Here is a 6,647-nt window from a genome sequence, read left to right on the forward strand (position 1 = left end):
GTAAACTGCACAGGGTTAAAATACTGATGGAGGGTGAGAAATCGATACAATTTTTGTGTGCCTACTATAGATTATTCATTAAAGAAAAGAGATTTACTTCTCCTGAGGAAGGTTTTTGTGTTAAAACAATACCCAGCTTTCAAAACATCTTTACTTTAGTAATCATGTTACGTTAAAATAAATGGTAGTGTTACATGGCTTTGTACAGTGTTATTAAAAGTGAGTCAGTGTCACGTGGACAGGTAGTGTATTTCCATTACATTGCACATATTCAGTATTGGAATGAACTTTTGTTATCTGGACAATATGACTTGGGTTTGTACCTCCACAGTGATCACAGATGCACGGTGGTATCCTCTGGACTCTCCCCTCTGTCAAAGGAAGGAAGGAGGTTGTCTCAAAAGCAGTCAGGTTTCAGAAAAAAACTGGACCAGTGCCTCCAATTTCAAGAATCTCTGTCTTTCCACTGCACCTATAGTTACTTTTGCTCTGATGTGCAATTTTGAATCTATTGTCTCAATTTTGAATTGGAGTGGTAGTACTGAAATGTATTTACAACAGATTTCATGAGAGCTAGTAGCTTCAGAGAAATCGTAAACAAAGGGTATAAAATCCTTTCCTCTTTGCGTCAGTGCAGAAGTCCTGATATAAAGAGAAATCATTGTAGGGAAGCAGGGGGAGAGAATCACAAGGGAATCTCGTACACCTCATACTACAGCGAGCTGCATGGGAGTTACAGCGCTCCACAACAACTCATTAGACAGCAATGTAAATAATCTCTATCTGAAACAAACTCATATGTTTGAGATTTGTTTTAATTCTGGCTGAAACCTTCTCCAATCTTACAAAAGCTTAATTAGAAAAGAAAAAGCATTCCAGGACCCACCCACCCACACACACTCTCTCTCTCTCTCTCTCTCCATGTATCTTCTGGGGCTGCAGCAGTACCCAAGACATTCTATTCCATGGGATATTAAACACGACAGCCACACATACACCCAGCTGTGAGAAACTCAGTGGTGTATGTGCTTGTGAATTCCCTGTTCCCTCCCCTTTAAACATACTTTCCCCTGCATGTATGAAGTTTACCTCAGCATTGTCTGTTGCGGTAATGCACACCGGCGATATCTGCTGGGAGAGCAATACAGCGGTGCACAGACAATCCAGGAAGTTTTTGGAAAGTGTTGGGGACAATTTCCTGGTGCAAGTGCTGGAGGAACCAACTAGGGGCAGAGCGCTTCTTGACCTGCTGCTATCAAACAGGAAAGAATTAGTAGGGGAAGCAAAAGTGGATGGGAACCTGGAAGGCAGTGACCATGAGATGGTCAAGTTCAGGATCCTGGTAAAAGGAAGAAAGGAGAGAAACAGAATATGGAGCCTGGAGTTCAGAAAAGTAGACTTTGACTCCCTCAGGGAACTGATGGGAGTAGAAAAATATTGCTCAGGCATGCAGGAGTGAAATCAGAAAGGCCAAATCACAATTGGAGTTGCAGCTAGCTAGGGATGTTAAGAGTAACAAGAAGGGTTTCTACAGATATGTTAGCAACAAGAAGAAGGTCAGGGAAAGTGTGGGCCCCTTACTGAATGGGGGAGGCAACCTAGGGACAGAGGATGTGGAAAAAGCTAATGTACTCAATGCTTTTTTTGCCTCTGCCTTCACGAACAAGGTCAGCTCCCAGACTACTGCACTGGGCAGCACAGCATGGGGAGGAGGAGACCAGCTTCTGTGGAGAAAGAAGTGGTTGGGGACTATTTAGAAAAGCTGGACGAGCACAAGTCCATGGGGCTGGATGCACTGCATCCAAGGGTGCTAAAGGAGTTGGCTGATGTGATTGCAGAGCCTATTGGCCATTATCTTTTGAAAACTCATGGCGATCCCGGATGACTGGAAAAAGGCTAATGTAGTGCCCATCTTTAAAAAAAGGGAAAGAGGAGGATCTGGGGAACTACAGGCCAGTTAGCCTCACCTCAGTCCCTGGAAAAATCATGGAGCAGGTCCTCAAGGAATCAATTTTGAAGCATTTTGAGGAGAGGAAAGGGATCAGGAACAGTCAGCATGGATTCACCAAGGGCAAGTCATGCCTGAGTAACCTAACTGCCTTCTATGATGAGATAACTGGCTCTGTGGATGTGGGGAAAGCAGTGGACATGTTATTCCTTGACTTTAGCAAAGCTTTTGATATGGTCTCCCACAGTATTCTTGCCATCAAATTAAAGAAGTATGGGCTGGATGAATGGACTATAAGGTAGATAGAAAGCTGGCTAGATCATCAGGCTCAGCGGGTAGTGATCAATGGCTCCATGTCTAGTTGGCAGCCGGTATCAAGCGGAGTACCCCAAGGGTCAGTCCTGGGGCCGGTTCTGTTCAATATATTTATGATCTGGAGGATGGCATGGATTGCACCCTCAGCGAGTTTGCAGATGCAGGGGTGGCGAATTGTATGGGCCAGTGGTGCCTAGGCTTCAGCAATATTCAGGGCCCTGGGGCCTGGCTCCACCAATGTTTGGGGCTGGGTCTCTCCCCCCGGCCCCACCTGCCACCCCCATGCACCTACCCCACATGTCGCCCGGCTCCCACTTGCTGCCCCTGTGCACCTCCCCAGGGCTCTGGAGCGTCCCTCTTTCCTCTTTGCATCAGTGCAGAAGTCCTGATATAAAGAGAAATCATTGCAGGGAAGCAGGGGGAGAGAATGCTCCTTGAAGGCCTCCTTCAGCTGAATAACCCTCACCCCTGTTGAGCTCCTCTTATAGCCTTGTGTTCATAATGCACAGGTCAATACTGAAGAGCAGTGCAAGGTCCATGCTTTCTGACAGAGATGGCTGTCGCGCAGGTCAGTTGAAAAGAGACAGGAAACAGAGTAGGATGCCCATGGAATGATGGGATTGAGAAAACCACATCATGTGATGTTGAACCTGTCCCCATCAGGCATTGCAAACCCTTCCCAAAACACCCTGCCGCCAGTTGCACAGTGGGATAGCTACCCACAGTACACTGCTCTGTCGGTGCAAGAACTGCTACTGTGGATGGCTCTGCTGACACAAGAATCATAGTGTGGACATGCAACAGTGGTTTAATTACAGTGGTGGCTGTACATCAACGTAACTTAAGTTGACTTAACGTTGTAGGGTAGAGATGGCCTGAGTTATTCAGAAATAGCAATTTCACATTCAGTTCACACTCTGCCTTAATCCAGAATAATTTTAATGTGTAGATAAATCCTTAACTACTCCAAGGTTTCCCATTATTTGTATAAGGAGTGGAAGGAAGGTCAGGTTTTAGTCCTTTAAAATATTGATCTAGATTTGCCCACTACTACCACATGTGTTTTCTCCCACATCCTGCTGTGTCTAGTCAGGTTTTATTAATGTATTTTCAATGTGTTACAGTAGTAATCTCAGATCACAGTTTAAGCATTTCCTTTTAAATTTGCTATGAACATGCTGAGTTCATGTTAGCCAACATATTGCACATATTCATAGGCTGATCATTACTTGTATTACAGTAATACTTAGAGGCCTCAACAGGGATTATGGCCACACTGGGCGGAGCATTATGCAAATAGAGAGTAAGAGACACATCCCTGCCCAGAATGTCTTGCAATCCAAGGCTCCAATCCTGCAAGTACTTATGCCTATGGTTAACTTTATTCACATGCTTAGGACTTTAAAAAGCATATTGCACAGTTCAACCACCAAGACAGTGTCATACAATTTCTTTTAAATAACTATTTATATATAAAAAGAAAAGGAGTACTTGTGGCACCTTAGAGACTAACCAATTTATTTGAGCATAAGCTTTCGTGAGCTACAGCTCACTTCATCTGATGCATAAAATTTTTTCCACTTTTATGCATCCGATGAAGTGAGCTGTAGCTCACAAAAGCTTATGCTCAAATAAATTGGTTAGTCTCTAAGGTGCCACAAGTATTCCTTTTCTTTTTGCGAATACTGACTAACATGGCTGCTACTCTGAAACCTGTATTTATATATAAGCATATATCTGCAACCAGCATTTGGAATACTTGGGCAAATTTTACTTCGTAACTCTGTTGGTGTTTTCCCACAGAGACTTCCTCACTTCGTTACTGTTGCAAAAGTTTCAGCACAATGTGTACCTGGATTTGAAATGTTTGCTCCTGGAGTAAGACCCAGGAAGTAATCAGCCAGATATGCTATGTAAGATATCTGCAAAAATGTCGTAAATTACCAGATAGGATAATCTTATTTATGTTTGTATCACCTTTGCATTGTGAGTTATAGATATGTATGTATGTCTGTATTTCAAACTTGTGCTATGCTTCTGGGTGACACACCCAGACAATTTGGCATCAGCACTGCCTAGCCTGCTTGATGGCCCATTAAAGACCATCAGCAATACAACTGACCCATTGAGAGAAGGCAGATACACCTTATGACTCAGCAAGGCATGTCCCAATGGAGAGATCTCTAAGGCTTCTAAGCCATGTGCTGGGTAGCTTGTGTTTGAAAGAAAGGAAGCACAGGCAACAAAACAAGAGACTATAAAAGGCAGCAGCAACTTCTCCATTTTGTCTTCAATCCTGCTTCTTACCTCTGGAGGAACTTTGCTACAAACTGAAGCTCTGAACAATGGACTGAATGACCCATCCAAGCTATGGATGAACTGCGGAGAATTGACTTAACCCAGCAGTTTATTCCATCACTGCTACAAACCTGAGTCAAGAAGTTTGCCATTACTGTATGTAATTGATTCCTTTAACCAATTTTAACTCTCACCTTTCTTTTTATAAATAAACCTTTAGATTTTAGTTAATAAGAATTGGCTGTAGCATCTATTTGGGTAAGATCTAAAACATTCATTAACCTGGGAGGTACTGTGTCCAATCCTTTGGGATTGGTAGAACCTTTTATTTTATATGAAGAAATAAGATTTACAAAAATTTGACGTGGGTACATGGATGGAGGCCTGAGGCTGGATCACTTCAAGAGAACTGTGTTGTTTGGACTTCTGAGTAACCAACTTCCTTTCATTCTTTTCACAGTCATGACTTCTCAGTCTCTGCAGCATAGCATCAAAAGTGTATGTGTGTCAGCTGGACTCCTCAGAGCCAGAGGTGAATGGCAGCCCCATAGCTCCCCTCTTTACTCTTCCTGCACCCCAAACCTCTCATCCCTGGCCCCAGCCCAGAGCCCTGACTCCCTCCTGCACCCCAAACCTCTGTCCCAATCCCAAACCCCTCATCCCCAGCTCTGTTGGGTCGAGGAGAACAAATTTCTTCAACTGGGTCACCAGAAAAACGGTTTGAAAACCACTGCTCTACATGCCTCTTGACCTTTCCAAGTGCCGACTTAAGAGGATTCCACAAAACTCCATGTCTCCTCCCCACTGCTTCTCTCCCCACTGTTGACTAAAAAACAAAACAAAACACAACTACGTTACAAGCACGTGGGTTACATACACATCATGGGAAGGAATGCTGCAGCCATGTCTGTATTTCATAATTAAATGTGTTTCACAAGGAAAGCATGACAATTGCATTGGTTCGTGATTTCCAGTTGGAATTTCCAGTTGATGGGTTTGAGCCATAAAGCACTAAATGGCTTGGGGACCCAACTACCTGAAAGACCTGAGTCCTTTCGCACTGAGGAGTTCAGTGGAGCCACTGGAGCTGGCAATCTGCTGCTTTGAAGGAAGAGGAGCTGCCAGTAGAGCATTTTCTGAGAGAACCTTGCCTCTGAAACTCATTTCCCCTTCAGCCTGACACAGCTTAGATTTGTTAACCTTCTGGGTATGTTCATCTATTTGAATGCGCTTGTTTGCACAAAGTGGGATGAGGTTTTATTGTTCATGGAAAGGAACGGACTATTATGGGATTACTATGTTACGTACTGAGTTTGTTCCTTTACCAGTATAAAGGCTATATTTTAAAATGACTTGGGCAGTCGAGTCCTTTTATCATATTAAGGATATCTGTCCTTTTGCCATGGTTTTTAATAACTCTACAATGCCTAAAGGATTGATAAGTGATTTAATAAATGTAAATTTTTAAAAATCCTTTACTACTACACATATTGTGGTTGCACCTAGGAGCCCCAGTCACAGACCAGGACCTCACTGGGCTAGGCACTGTATAAACACAGAACAAAAAAAGGGCTTTAACTACCTTCTCTTCCCATCTTTCTTAAATAAGAGGGAGCCTAATGGACCTTACCATTCTCCTTTCTATGGGACCAAACTACAAACCTGTACTTGTAAAACTGTCCTTCCTTCTGCAGATTTTATGCATATGAGGGGGAAAAAAAAAATCCACACACACACAGAATAAGGCCTACTCTGTTCTTAAAAAAGACTAACAAAAAACTGTATCACAGCAAATTACCCCTCTCTCCAAAATACTGAAAACCCCAAATTCATCTTTCACTTTGGGCTATATTCTGTCACCCTGATTCACAATTAGCACTTTTTCTCTGTGGATAGTCCCTTATAAGATGGGTCTTACACATTCTTTTTTATTTTGTGGCTTTGATTTCATTGCTGAGCTAACTAAACAGTTATTAATCTTCAGAGACTCTTGAATTAAAGTCAGTTACTTAGTGACAGACAAGTTTAACAATCTAATGAAGTTTTGGATACCAGCATGTATGTTGAAAACACCATCTAAACTTAA

This window comes from Caretta caretta, chromosome 2 (assembly GCF_965140235.1).
Source record: "Caretta caretta isolate rCarCar2 chromosome 2, rCarCar1.hap1, whole genome shotgun sequence".
Taxonomy (NCBI): Eukaryota; Metazoa; Chordata; order Testudines; family Cheloniidae; genus Caretta; species Caretta caretta.